We start from the raw sequence: 15999 nt of genomic DNA, 5'->3' as shown, positions 1-15999 counted from the left end.
GCCGTGGAAAGAGAATGTCCAACAGTTGGAAAACTGTTAACGGCTTTGAAGGAAGATCAGGTTATTGACTGTGGACGAGAATTTCTACGTCAGACATTAAAGAAAATTGGTTTCAAATGGAAAAAGTGCCAAAATAATAGAAAAATATTGGTAGAAAGACCAGATATTGCAGTGTGGAGAACACGTTATTTGAAGGAAATAAGAAAACATAGGAGGGAAGGCAAATATATTGTTTATGTAGACGAAACCTACATTCAAGAATCACACTCTGTAAAATCATGCTGGCAGGCAGAGGAGGAATTAGGCATTCTAACGAAAATAGGAAAAGGGGAAAGACTAATAGTGCTACATGGAGGAGGGGAAGATGGATTCGTGGAAGGTGCATTGTTGGTGTTCAAAAGTGGACAAAAACATGGCGATTATCATACCTCCATGAACGCGGAAAATTATTGTAGATGGATGGAAAATGAACTCCTCCCTAAATTAGAATCTCCTAGCGTTATTGTGATGGATAACGCTAAATATCACAATGTGGAGATAGATAAGAGGCCTACCACAGCAACTCCTCGACACAAAATAGTGGAGTGGCTGAGGAAACATGAAATTGACTTCATTGAGTCAGACACGAGGTCCCAGCTTCTTCAGATAGTGAAAGGAGTTCATCACAAACGAAGATACGTAGTTGATGAACTCATTATGAAATATGGTCACATGCCCCTTCGGCTTCTCCCATATCATCCCGACTTAAATTCGATCGAGCTGGTTTGGGGTGACATAAAAGGTCAAATAGCTAGCCAGAGTATTGGCACATCCTTAGGCGAGAAAAAAAGTTTAGTCGTACAACTTATGAATGAATATCCGTCCGAAAAATGGAGGAAATGTTGTGAGCATGTGAGGAACATAGAAGACAAATATCTTGACCAGGAGTGTACGGTTGATGCAGCAGTAGACAGCGTAATCATATCGTTATCCAATGGGAGTGACGATAGTAGCGGGTCTAGTGCTGCCGACCTGAGTTCAGAAACAGACTCTGATTGGTGATCGACGGAGGGGAATGCACGGAGGGGTTCGCACAGCGAGTGTGGGAGAAGGAAATAAGGTAAGGATTCCGCCATAACTGTTTTTTGTAAATGGTCTACCTATAGATACGGTAATGAATGATTTAGCCTAAGTTAGTCGGTTAGATTCGTATTGTTCACGTATTTGTTTGATTAAGAGAAAGGATTAGTGTATTGATATTATTGTAATTAATTTTTATAACCACTAAATCAGACACGCTTTGTAAACTTAGCATTTACGAGCGAAGCTAACCTAACAACGCAAGTTGGAAGTTTGTGTCGCGTGCTATAGAAAATGGGTGTAACGAGGTTTCTCTTCAACCGAATGCACGTATTCGTTTGATGAAAAAGAAAGAGTGTATTAATATTATTGTAATTAATTTTTATAATCACGAAATCAGACATGCTTTGCAAACTTAGCATTTACGAGCGAAGCTAACCTAACAACCCATGTTGGAAGTTTGTGAATAGTGTATTAATATTATTGTAATTAATTTTTATAATCACGAAATCAGACTTATGCTTTACAGACTTAGTAGCTTCATTAACTCGGTCGTGAACTGACTTGACCCACTTAGTAATAAAACTTCACTTTTGTTCGCCGTTATAATCTAATTATATACTACAAACGAAGAGCCTATCAAATATTATATGGTTAAGAGCATTCCATTTTTTCTCTAAACAAAATCGGGACATCTATACGAAATACTGGCAAAAGGAAGAGAATGATAATTTGCGTTAAGAAGCAAGTTTCATTATTAAATCGAAGCAAATGGATCAACCTATAAAAGTAATTATTATAGGGTAGCATTTTTATTGGACTAGTAGCAAAATAAGGTCAAACTGTTATCTTCCTTTTTTATCATTATTGTTTGTTTAACCTTCCAGATTAGCTATTAAATACCATAACTGCAATTTGAAGAGCTGCCAATTTAAATAACCTGTATATATGTGATTTATCGATGACAGTTTCGTAATTTTTGCTAAAAATACGTGCATAGCGATTCTGTATTACGAAACAAACAAGAAAGCGTGAGTCCTACAAGAAATTAGGGACATATGGAATTCTTATTATCATAAGATCTTCTACAACGTAATAGCACAGTCTAATATATACAGTCACGCAACTCATACGTATTAAATATGCCAACATTTGACAGCTGGCGCGACAGTAGCCCTCTAGCGGCAGGCAAGTTAAAAGTGTGCACACGACATATGATAACACATCAGAAAACGGCTTTTGCGTAATTTATTTTATATTTTTATGCTATACAATAAGTGTATATGGTTCTTACTAATTCTACTCTAGAATCCTGGAAGAATTTCACACGCAGTTAATCTACAAGTTTCAGAAGTTGGGAATAAACGTAATTCTTTCTGCTCCTTACAACTGAATCATGGCCCTGATCACGTATCATGGTTTGAAATAATATAATTGTTTGTACGTGGACGGTTAATTCAATTCATTCCTAAATATATTTATCAACCATTGGAACTCTATATTTCCTGTGAGAAGAGTCAAAATTGTAGGGCATATCTCGTAGGGTACATCGCGTGGTGAACTCCTCTCCCTATTTCCTGAGAAATTAACTATTTTCCATACCGCAAATTGGGGTAAATTCGGCCGCTGAGGTAAACTTAAAAATAAAAAAGGGGGAAGATTTAAACCTTAATTTGACAGACATTGATTTATGAAGTTCATTATTTTTCCATTTTTTAATTATTATTTTGAGTCGCTAATAGTGCTGATATTATGGTTTAAATTTTTATGGAAAGTTTACCGCATTTTACATTACATTTCCAGTTTTCACACATAAGCTTAATTTTAACTTACCCTACCTATATAATATGTGATTTATATGTACTTACTGTTATTATGACGTAGGTGAGAACAAATGAATACACAACTTTGTTGAAAACATTGTAACTTCAATTAACTCAGAAAATGTAGGCCTAATTTTATTTTCAGAGCAAAAGTGGTGTAAGTCAAAAATGGATAATGAGGGTTAAAGTAAACATTCTGTAAAATACAACGCAAAGTAGCAGTTAATATTGCATTTATTTAAACTATTAGTAGTCAGTGAATAGCACGAAGGATATATTAATTGCTACCTTGCGCTGTATTTTACAGAATTTTTACTTTAAATCTCATTACCTAATTTTGACTTGTACCACTTCTGCTCTGAACGGCTCAAATAATCACTGGTAATGTAAAATCAACACCAATAACAGTCATGCAAATTATTACAGCAAAGATTGCTTTTTATATTAAATTTAAAAAGGCTCTTTTATTTCTTGAGAACTTAATACGTCTGCCACATGAATCTACACCAACACATCAGAAATTTATCGACACAGTCTGGATTTATTCAAGAAGTGAATATTTTGCAAAAGGATTATAATACGCCATGAATTCTTGAAAAAATTAACACCATAATCCCTACTTGAATGCAATAAACATTCAACTTTTGAAAAAATATAAAGAAAAAAAACATGAATACAAAAATTATGGAATTACTTGCATTAAAAACTGTAGATACATTATCCAAAATCGGAATGGTTACACATTTACACATGATCTCTGCAAAACAGTAATATAGTGTAACAGGTATTTACTTTGTTTTTATTTAAACTCTCCTTCCTGACATACAAATAGGTAACTGATAACTAATAAATGTTTTATAGAACACAATACGTAGGCTACCTACAGCGTGGATTATAGGTTATGACTGAATTATGATTTTCTCTTGGTCTTTAGGGAATCTGAAGAACGACAAATTCGGAGATTTAAACTTGTTGTTACTGCAATTTTCGTCATTGCACACATTGCCTTTAGTCCGACGGATGATTAAAACGATATTATAACATCTCGCATATCTTTAAAGCACGTGCTGGCTGTATGAACCCTATGACCAGTGCCTTGCCTGCCGCTTGAGTGCTAGTGTCGTGAATGTTGGCAAAAAATGTGTTGAAGTTGCGCGACTGTATATATTAGACTGTGGTAATAGCTATTTTGCAATGTTTTGGTAGCAACAAGATGGCGTCAGGTCCATCAAACCGGCTTCACTCCGTCCAATGGTATTAAGATGCTAGTGACTACACTATTGTATTCTGTGCTCAATGGAGCCAACACTACACTCCTTAGCGATGAGAGAAAAGCTGCCATCATGTATTTGAAAAGGTAATAAGTTGTTACTGTATTAAATCGTGGACGTAGATTACAGACAGAACACCAGAGTCGCAATGACACTATGCTTTCAGCTCAAGATACCCGTACGGCAAAGAACTGTACGGGTTCCAACCCCGAATAAATGCAATTCCAAAAAATATGTATGAGTATGACAGATATGAAAATTGTTGCAAAACCAGATCATATAATCCCCAATGACAGGAAAGGAAATACACTGAGAGCACATAGAGTGGACTGAAAGGACAGAGAATGGACTGAAAGAACAGAGCGTAGACTGAGAGGACATAAAGTGGACTAAGAATTCAGACAGGGGAATATGAGTACAGATAGTGTACTGGTTTGACTGTGAGTGGACTGAGAGGAAGAAGATGGGACTGAGAGGACAGAGAGTAGATTGAGTGCACATAGAGTGGACTGAGAGGACAGAGAGAGGACTCACAGCTCAGAGAGGGGACTCAGTGGGCAAAAAATGGACTCAGAGGACAGAGAGTGGACTGAGAGAAACCAGATTGGACTAAGATGAGAGAGAGAGAGTGGAAGGATAAGACAGAGTAGACTGAGAGGACATAGAGTAGAGTGAGAATTCAGAGAGTGAACTGGTGGGACTGTGAGCGGACAGAGAAGAACCAGATAGGACTGAGAGGAGAGAGAGTGGGCGGAGAGCACATAGAGTGGACTGAGAGCACATAGAGTGGACTGAGAGGACAGAGAGAGGAATATGATAACAGGGAGTGTACTGATTGGCCTGTGAGTGTACTGAGAGGTACCAGATTGGACTGAGAGAAGAGAGAGCGGTCTGAGAGCACATAGAGTGGACTGAGTAGACAGGGAGAGGACTGTGAGGACAGAGAGTAGACTGAGAGTACATAGAGTGGACTAAGAATTCAGACAGTGGAATATCAGTACAGAGAGTGGACTGGGAGAACAGAGAATGGCCTGGTTGGACTGTGAGTGGACTGAGAGAACCAGATAGGATAGAGATGAGAGAGAGCCGACTGAGAGGACACAGAGTGGACTGAACGCACATAGAGTTGACTGAGAGGACAGAGAGTGGACAGAGAGGACATAGAGCGGACTTAAAGCACATACAGTGGACTTAGAGCACATAGAGTGGACTGAGAGGACAGAGAGTAGCTGAGAGCGCATAGAGTGGACTTAGAGCACATAGAGTGGACTGAGAGGACATAGAGTGGACTGAGAGCACATAGAGTGGACTGAGAGGACATAGAGTGGACTGAGAGGACATGGAGTGGACTCAGAGGACATAGAGTGGACTGAGAGCACATGAGTAGACTGAGAGGACAGAGAGTAGCTGACAGCACATTGAGTGGACTTACAGCACATAGAGTGGACTGAGAGGACATAGAGTGGACTGAGAGGTCATAGAGTGGACGTAGAGAACACAGAGTGGACAGAGAGAACTGGGAGTAGACTGAGAGGAAATAGATTGGACTTAGAGCACATAGACTGGACATTGACGACAGAGAGCGGACTGAGAGGACAGAGAGTCTACTGAGAGGACAGGGAGTGGACTAAGAGGACAGAGAGTATACTGAGAGTGGACTGAGAGGACAGAGAGTAGACTTATAGCACATAGAGTAGACTGAGAGAACAGAGAGAGGAATGAGAGGACATAGAGTGGACTTAGAGCACATAGAGCGGACTGAGAGGATATAGAGTGGACTGAGAGGATATAGAGTGGACTGAGAGCACATAGAGTGGACTTAGAGCACATAGGGTGGACTGAGAGAACAGAGAGTAGACTGAGAGGACAGAGTGGACTGAGAGGACATAGAGTGAACGTAGAGCACACAGAGTGGACAGGGAGGACAGAGAGTAGACTGAGAGGACATAAAGTGAACATAGAGCACATAGAGTGGGCTTAGACGACAGAAAGCGGACTGAGAGGACAGAGAGTGGACTGAGAGGACAGAGACTAGACTGATAGGACATATAGAGTGGACTTAGAGGACAGAGAGTTCACAGAGAGTGGGCTGAGACGACAGAGAGTAGACTGAGAACACAGAGGGTGGACTCAAAGGATATAGAGTGGACTAAGAGGACATAGAGTGGACAGAGAGGACATAGAGAGGACTGAGAGGACAGAGAGTGGACTTAGAGGACATAGAGTGGACTGAGAGGACATAGAGTGGACTTAGAGCACATAGAGTGGACTGAGAGGACACAGAGTGGACTAAGAGGACATAGAGTGGACTAAGAGGACATTGAGAGGACTCAGAGGATAGAAAGTGGTCTTGAAGGATATAGAATGGACTAAGAGTACATGGAGTGGCCTGAGACTACATTGAGTGGACTGAGAGCACATAGAGTGGACTGAGATGACAAAGAATGGACTGAGAGCACATAGAGTGGACTGAGAGGACAGAGAGTGGACTGAGAGGACAGAGAGTGGACTGAGGGGACAGAGAGTGGACTGAGAGGACATAGAGTAGACTTAGAGGACAGAGAGTTGCCTGAAAGTGGACTGACAGGACAGAGAGTAGACGGAGAGCACATAGAGTGGACTGAAAGGATATAGGGTGGACTTAGAGGACAGAGAGTAGACTGAGAGTACAGAGAGTGGACTGAGAGGAGATAGGGTGGACTTAGAGCACACAGACGGGACTGAGAGGACATACAGTAAGCTGAGAGGACATAGAGTGGATTTAGAGCACATCGAGTGGACTTAGACGACTGAGAGTGGACAGATAGGACTGAGAGGACAGAGACTGGACTGAGAGTACATAGAGTGGACTTAGAGGACAGAGAGTTGACTGAGAGTGGACTGAGAGGACAGAGAGTAGACAGAGAGCACGTAGACAGGACGGAAAGCATATAGGGTGGACTAAGTGGACATAGAGTGGACTGAGAGGACATAGACAGGACTGAGAGGACAGAGATTGGACTAAGAGTATATAGAGTGATCTAAGGCAACATGGAGTGAACTGAGAGAACAGAGAGTGGACTTAGAGCACATAGAGTGGATTGAGAGGACAGAGAGTGGACTTTGAACACATAGAGTGGACTTAGAGAACAGAGAGTGGACTGCAAGTATATAGAGTGGACTGAGGGAACATAGAGTGCACTTAGAGGACAGAGAGTTGACTGAGAGTGAACTGACAGGACAGAGAGTAGACTGAGAGTACTTAGAGTGGACTGATAGGATATAGGGTGGACTAAGAGGACATAGAGTGGACTGAGAGCACACTGAGCGGACTGAGAGCACATAGAGTGGACTGACATGACAGAGAATGGACTGAGAGCACATGGAGTGGACTGAGAGAACAGGGAGTGGACAGAGAGCACATAGAGGGGACTAAGAGTACATAGAGTGGACTAAGAGGACATAGAGCCGACTGAGAGGACAGAGAGTGGACCGAAAGGATATAGAGTGGACTAAGAGGACATTTAGTGGACAGAGAGTACATAGAGGGGACTGAGAGCACATAGAATGGACTGAGATGACAGAGAGTGGACTGAGAGAATATTGAGTGGACCCAGAGCACATAGAGTGGACTTAGAACACGTAGAATGGACTGAGAGGACAGATTGTGGACTTTGAGCACACAGTGGACTGAGAGAACAGAGAGTGGACTGAAAAAAATATAGAGTGCACTAAGACGACATGAAGTGGAGTGAGAGTACATAGAGTGGACTGAGAGCACATACAGATTACTGAGATGACAAGGAATGGACTGAGAGCACATAGAGTGGACTGAGAGGACACAGAGTGGACTTAGAGCACATAGAGTAGACTGAGAGAACAGAGAGAGGAATGAGAGGACATAGAGTGGACTTAGAGCACATAGAGCGGACTGAGAGGATATAGAGTGGACTGAGAGAATATAGAGTGGACTGAGAGCACATAGAGTGGACTTAGGGCACATAGAGTGGACTGAGAGAACAGAGAGTAGACTGAGAGGACAGAGTGGACTGAGAGGACATAGAGTGGACGTAGAGCACACAGAGTGGACAGGGAGGACAGAGAGTAGACTGAGAGGACATAGAGTGAACATAGAGCACATAGAGTGGGCTTAGACGACAGAAAGCGGACTGAGAGGACAGAGAGTGGAGTGAGAGGACAGAGAGTGGACTGAGAGGACAGAGACTAGACTGTTAGGACATATAGAGTGGACTTAGAGGACAGAGAGTTCACAGAGAGTGGGCTGAGACGACAGAGAGTAGACTGAGAACACATAGGGTGGACTCAAAGGATATAGAGTGGACTAAGAGGACATAGAGTGGACAGAGAGGACATAGAGAGGACTGAGAGGACAGAGAGTGGACTTAGAGGACATAGAGTGGACTGAGAGGACATAGAGTGGACTTAGAGCACATAGAGTGGACTGAGAGGACACAGAGTGGACTAAGAGGACATAGAGTGGACTAAGAGGACATTGAGAGGACTCAGAGGATAGAAAGTGGTCTTGAAGGATATAGAATGGACTAAGAGTACATGGAGTGGCCTGAGACTACATTGAGTGGACTGAGAGCACATAGAGTGGACTGAGATGACAAAGAATGGACTGAGAGCACATAGAGTGGACTGAGAGGACAGAGAGTGGACTGAGGGGACAGAGAGTGGACTGAGAGGACATAGAGTAGACTTAGAGGACAGAGAGTTGCCTGAAAGTGGACTGACAGGACAGAGAGTAGACGGAGAGCACATAGAGTGGACTGAAAGGATATAGGGTGGACTTAGAGGACAGAGAGTAGACTGAGAGTACAGAGAGTGGACTGAGAGGAGATAGGGTGCACTTAGAGCACACAGAGGGGACTGAGAGGACATACAGTAAGCTGAGAGGACATAGAGTGGATTTAGAGCACATCGAGTGGACTTAGACGACTGAGAGTGGACAGATAGGACTGAGAGGACAGAGACTGGACTGAGAGTACATAGAGTGGACTTAGAGGACAGAGAGTTGACTGAGAGTGGACTGAGAGGACAGAGAGTAGACAGAGAGCACGTAGACAGGACGGAAAGCATATAGGGTGGACTAAGTGGACATAGAGTGGACTGAGAGGACATAGACAGGACTGAGAGGACAGAGATTGGACTAAGAGTATATAGAGTGATCTAAGGCAACATGGAGTGAACTGAGAGGACAGAGAGTGGACTTAGAGCACATAGAGTGGATTGAGAGGACAGAGAGTGGACTTTGAACACATAGAGTGGACTTAGAGAACAGAGAGTGGACTGCAAGTATATAGAGTGGACTGAGGGAACATAGAGTGCACTTAGAGGACAGAGAGTTGACTGAGAGTGAACTGACAGGACAGAGAGTAGACTGAGAGTACTTAGAGTGGACTGATAGGATATAGGGTGGACTAAGAGGACATAGAGTGGACTGAGAGCACATTGAGCGGACTGAGAGCACATAGAGTGGACTGACATGACAGAGAATGGACTGAGAGCACATGGAGTGGACTGAGAGAACAGGGAGTGGACAGAGAGCACATAGAGGGGACTAAGAGTACATAGAGTGGACTAAGAGGACATAGAGCCGACTGAGAGGACAGAGAGTGGACTGAAAGGATATAGAGTGGACTAAGAGGACATTTAGTGGACAGAGAGTACATAGAGGGGACTGAGAGCACATAGAATGGACTGAGATGACAGAGAGTGGACTGAGAGAATATTGAGTGGACCCAGAGCACATAGAGTGGACTTAGAACACATAGAATGGACTGAGAGGACAGATTGTGGACTTTGAGCACACAGTGGACTGAGAGAACAGAGAGTGGACTGAAAAAAATATAGAGTGCACTAAGACGACATGAAGTGGAATGAGAGTACATAGAGTGGACTGAGAGCACATACAGATTACTGAGATGACAAGGAATGGACTGAGAGCACATAGAGTGGACTGAGAGGACACAGAGTGGACTTAGAGCACATAGAGTGGACTGACAGGAAATAGAGTGGACTAAGAGGACATTGAGTGGACTAAGAGGACATTGAGAGGACTCAGAGGATAGAGAGTGGACTGAAAGAATATAGAATGGACTAAGAGTACATGGAGTGGCGTGAGACTACATTAGTGGGCTGAGAGCACATAGAGTGGACTCAGATGACAAAGAATGGACTGAGAGCACATAGAGTGGACTGAGAGAAGAGAGAGTTGACTGAGCACATGGAGTGGACTGAGAGGACAGATAGTAGACTGAGAGTACATAGAGTGAACTTAGAGAACATCGAGTGGACTTAGACGACTGAGAGTGGAGTGAAGGGACAGAGAGTGGACTGAGGGGACAGAGAGTGGACTGAGAGGACATAGAGTGGACTTAGAGAACAGAGAGTTGACTGAGAGTGGCCTGACAGGACAGAGAGTAGACGGAGAGCACATAGAGTGGACTGAAAGGATATAGGGTGGACTTAGAGGACAGCGAGTACAGAGAGTGGACTGAGAGGAGATAGATTGGACTTAGAGCACACAGAGGGGACAGAGAGGACAGAGAGTAAGCTGAGAGGACATAGAGTGGATTTAGAGAACATCGAGTGGACTTAGACGACTGAGATTGGACTGAGAGGACAGATAGTGGACTGAGAGGACAGATACTGGACTGAGAGTACATAGAGTGGACTTAGAGGACAGAGAGTAGACTGAGAGTGGACTGATCGGACAGAGAGTAGACTGAGAGCACATAGAGAGGACGGAAAGCATATAGGGTGGGCTAAGAGGACATATAATGGTCTGAGAGGACATAGAGAGGACTGAGAGGACAGAGAGTGGGCTGAGAGTATATAGAGTGGTCTAAGGGAACATAGAGTGGACTGAGAGGACATAGAGTGGACGAAGAGGACATAGAGTGGACTAAGAGCACATAGAATGGACTGAAAAGATATAGAGTGGACTAAGAGGACATAGAGTGGATTGAGAGGACATAGAGTGGACTGACAGCACATAGAGTGGACTTAGAGCACACAGAGTAGACTGAGAGGAAATAGAGTGGACTAAGAGCACATAGAGTGGACTTAAAGCACACAGAGTAGACTGAGAGGACAGAGAGTGGACTTAGAGCACATAGAGTGGACTGACAGGACAGAGAGTGGACTTAGAGCACATAGAGTCGACTGAGAGAACAGATAGTGGACTGAAAGTATATAGAGTGGACTGAGGGTACATAGAGTGTACTTAGAGGACAGAGAGTTGACTGAGAGTGGACTGACAGGACAGAGAGTAGACTGAGAGCACTTAGAGTGGACTGAAAGGATATAGGGTGGACTAAGAGGACATGGAGTGGACTGAGAGAACATTGAGCGGACTGAGAGCATATAGAGTGGACTGAGATGACAGAGAATGGACTGAGTGCACACAGAGTGGACAGAGAGAACAGTGAGTGGACTGAGAGCACATAGAATGGACTGAGAGGACATAGAGTGGACTTAGAGCACATTGAGGGGACTAAGAGGACATAGAGTTGACTAAGAGGACATAGAGTGGACAGAGAGGACAGAGAGTGGAGTGAAATGATATAGAGTGGACTAAGAGGACATTTAGTGGACTGAGAGTACATAGAGTGGACCGAGTGCACATAGAGTGGACTGAGAGGACAGATAGTGGACATAGAACACGTAGAATGGACTGAGAGGACAGAGAGTGAACTTTGAGCGCACAGTGGGCTGAGAGAACGTAGTGGACTGAAACAATTATAGAGTGCACTAAGACCACATGAAGTGTACTGAGAGTACATAGAGTGGACTGAGAGCACATAGAGATGACTGAGATGACAAAGAATTGACTGAGAGCACATAGAGTGGCCTGAGAGAACAGAGAGTGGACTGAGAGGACACAGAGTGGACTTAGAGCACATAGAGTGGACTGAGAGGACATGGAGTGGACTAATAGGACATTGAGCGGACTAAGAGGACATTGAGAAGACTCAGAGGATAGAGAGTGGACTGAAAGGATATAGAATGGACTAAGAGTACCTACATGGAGTGGCCTGAGACTACATAGAGTGGACTGAGAGCACATAGATTGGACTCATATGACAAAGAATGGACTGAGAGCACATAGAGTGGACTGAGAGAAGAGAGAGTGGACTGAGAGCACATAGATTGGACTGAGATGACAGATAGTAGACTGAGAGTACATAGAGTGGATTTAGAGCACATCGGGTGGACTTAGACGGCTGAGAGTGGTGTGAGAGGACATAGAGTGGACTGAGGGGACAGAGAGTGGACTGAGAGGACATAGAGTGGACTTAGAGAACAGAGAGTTGACTGAGAGTGGACTGACAGGACAGAGAGTAGACGGAGAGCACATAGAGTTTACTGAAAGGATATAGGGTGGACTTGGAGGACAGAGAGTAGACTGAGAGTACAGTGAGTGGACTAAGAGGAGATAGAGTGGACTTAGAGCACACAGAGGGGACAGAGAGGACAGAGAGTAAGCTGAGAGGACATAGAGTGGATTTAGAGCACATCGAGTGGACTTAGACGACTGAGAGTGGACTGAGAGGACAGAGAGTGGACTCAGATGACAAATAATGGACTGAGAGCATATAGAGTGGACTGAGAGGACAGAGAGTGGACTGAGAGTACAGAGAGTGGACTGAGAGGACAAACATTGGACTTAGAGGACAGAGAGTAGACGGAGAGCACAAAGACTGGACTGAAAGGATATAGGGTGGACTTAGAGGAGAGAGAGTAGACTGAGAGTACAGAGAGTGGACTGAGAGGAGACAGAGAGGACTTAGAGCACACAGAGGGGACATAGAGGACAGAGAGTAATCAGAGAGGACATGGAGTGGACTTAGACGAATGAGAGTGGACTTAGACGAATGAGAGTGGACTGAGAGGAGAGAGAGTGGACTGAGAGGACAGAGACTGGACTGAGAGTACATAGTGTGGACTTAGAGGACATAGAGTTGACTGAGAGTGGACTGACAGTACAGAGAGTAGACTGAGACCACATAGAGAGCACGGAAAGCGTATAGGGTGGACTAAGAGGACATAGAGTGGACTGAGAGGACATAGAGAGGACTGAGAGGACAGGGATTTGACTAAGAGTATATAGAGAGGTCTCAGTTAACATAGAGAGGACTGAGAGGACATAGTGTGGACTAAGAGGCCATAGTGTGGACTAAGAGAACATTGAGTGGACTAAGAGCACATAGAGTGGACTGAAAAGATATAGAATGGACTAAGAGGACATAGAATGGACTGAGAGGACATAGAATGGACTGACAGCACATAGAGTGGACTTAGAGCACATAGATTGGACTGAGAGGACAGAGAGTGGACTTAGAGCACATAGAGTGGACTGACAGGACAGAGAGTGGACATAGAGCACATAGCGTGGAATGAGAGAACAGAGAGTGGACTGAAAGTATATAGAGTGGACTGAGTGAACATAGAGTGTACTTAGAGGACAGAGAATTGACTGAGAGTGGACTGACAGGACAGAGAGTAGACTGAGAGCACTCAGAGTGGACTGAAAGGATATAGGGTGGACTAAGAGAACATAGAGTGGACTGAGAGTACACTGAGAGGACTGAGAGCACATAGAGTGGACTGAGATGACAGAGAATGGACTGAGAGCACATAGAGTAAAATGAGGGAACATGGAGTGGACTGAGAGCACATAGAATGGACTGAGAGGACATAGAGTGGTCTTAGGGCACATAGAGGGGACTAAGAGGACATAGAGTGGACCAAGAGAACATAGAGCGGACTGAGAGGACAGAGAGTGGACTGAAAGGATCTAGAGTGGACCCAGGGCACATAGAGTGGACTAAGAGGACAGAGAGTGGACTTAGAGCACGTAGAGTGGACTGAGAGGACAGAGAGTGGACTTTGAGGACACAGTGGACTGAGAGAACAGAGAGTGGACTGAAAAAATATAAATTGCACTAAGACGACATGAAATGGACTGAGAGTACATAGAGTGGACTGAGAGCACATAGAAATGACTGAGATGACAAAGAATGGACTGAGAGCACATAGAGTGGCCTGAGAGAACAGAGAGTGGACTGAGAGCACATAGAGTGGACTGAAAAAATATAGAGTGGACTAAGAGGACATAGAGTGGATTGAGAGGATACAGAGTGGACTGACAGCACATAGAGTGGACTTAGAGCACATAGAGTAGACTGAGAGGAATTGGAGCGGACCAAGAGCACATAGAGTGGACTTAAAGCACACAGAGTGGACTGAGAGGACAGAGAGTGGACTTAGAGCATATAGAGTGGACTGACAGGACAGAGAGAGGACTTAGAGCACATAGAGTCGACTGAGAGAACAGATAGTGGACTGAAAGAATATAGAGTGGACTGAGGGAACATAGAGTGTACTTAGAGGACAGAGATTTGACTGAGAGTGGACTGACAGGACAGAGAGTAGACTGAGAGCACTTAGAGTGGACTGAAAGGATATAGGGTGGACTAAGAGGACATGGAGTGGACTGAGAGTACATTGAGCGGACTGAGAGCACATAGAGTGGACTGAGATGACAGAGAATGGACAGAGTGCACATAGAGTGGACAGAGAGAACAGGGAGTGGACTGAGAGCACATAGAATGGACTGAGAGGACATAGAGTGGACTTAGAACAGAATGAGGGGACTAAGAGGACATAGAGTGGACTAAGAGGACATAGAGTGGACTGAGAGGACAGAGAGTGGAGTGAAATAATATAGAGTGGACTAAGAGGACATTTAGTGGACTGAGAGTACATAGAGTGGACCGAGTGCACATAGAATGGACTGAGATGACAGAGAGTGGACTGAGAGATTATAGAGTGGACCCAGAGTACATAGAGTGGACTGAGAGGACAGAGAGTGGACATAGAACACGTAGAATGGACTGAGAGGACAGAGAGTGGACTTTGAGCGCACAGTGGGCTGAGAGAACAGAGTGGACTGAAAAAATTATAGAGTGCACTAAGACCACATGAAGTGTACTGAGAGTACATAGAGTGGACTGAGAGCACATAGAGATGACTGAGGTGACAAAGAATGGACTGAGAGCACATAGAGTGGCCGGAGAGAACAGAGAGTGAACTGAGAGCACATAGAGTGGACTGAGAGGACATAGAGTCGACTTAGAGCACATTGAGTGGACTGAGAGGACATAGAGTGGACTAAGAGGACATTGAGTGGACTAAGAGGACATTGAGAGGACTCAGAGGATAGAGAGTGGACTGAAAGGATATAGAATGGACTAAGAGTACGTGGAGTGGCCTGAGACTACATAGAGTGGACTGAGAGTAGAGAGAGTGGACTGAGAGCACATGGAGTGGACCGAGAGGACAGATATTAGACTGAGAGTATATAGAGTGGACGTAGAGCACATCGGGTGGACTTAGACGGCTGAGAGTGGTGTGAGAGGACATAGAGTGGACTGAGGGGACAGAGAGTGGACAGAGAGGACATAGAGTGGACTTAGAGAACAGAGAGTTGACTGAGAGTGGACTGACAGGACAGAGAGTAGATGGAGGGCACATAGAGTGGACTGAAAGAATATAGGGTGGACTTAGTGGACAGAGAGTAGACTGAGAGTACAGTGAGTGGACTGAGAGGAGATAGAGTGGACTTAGAGCACACAGAGGGGACAGAGAGGACAGAGAGTAAGCTGAGAGGACATAGAGTGGATTTAGAGCACATCGAGTGGAGTTAGACGACTGAGAGTGGACTGAGAGGACAGAGAGTGGACTCAGATGACAAAGAATAGACTGAGAGCATATAGAGTGGACTGAGAGGGCAGAGAGTGGACTGAGGGTACAGAGAGTGGACTGAGAGGACATAG

General features: G+C 44.3%; 1 long non-coding RNA gene across 1 annotated transcript in view; it reads left to right on the top strand.

The window, feature by feature from the left end:
• The first annotated feature begins 901 nt into the window (after positions 1–901).
• LOC138701456 (uncharacterized) overlaps positions 902–15999 on the top strand; it is a 158015-nt gene continuing 142917 nt past the window's right edge. The window contains exon 1 of the long non-coding RNA XR_011332582.1: positions 902–1099. This is a non-coding gene — a long non-coding RNA (uncharacterized lncRNA). The remainder of the gene's footprint in view (positions 1100–15999) is intronic.

Source organism: Periplaneta americana, chromosome 6, assembly GCF_040183065.1.
Source record: "Periplaneta americana isolate PAMFEO1 chromosome 6, P.americana_PAMFEO1_priV1, whole genome shotgun sequence".
Lineage (NCBI taxonomy): Eukaryota > Metazoa > Arthropoda > Insecta > Blattodea > Blattidae > Periplaneta > Periplaneta americana.
Note: the sequence above shows the minus strand (reverse complement) of the source record. Positions and strands in the feature narration are given on the sequence as shown.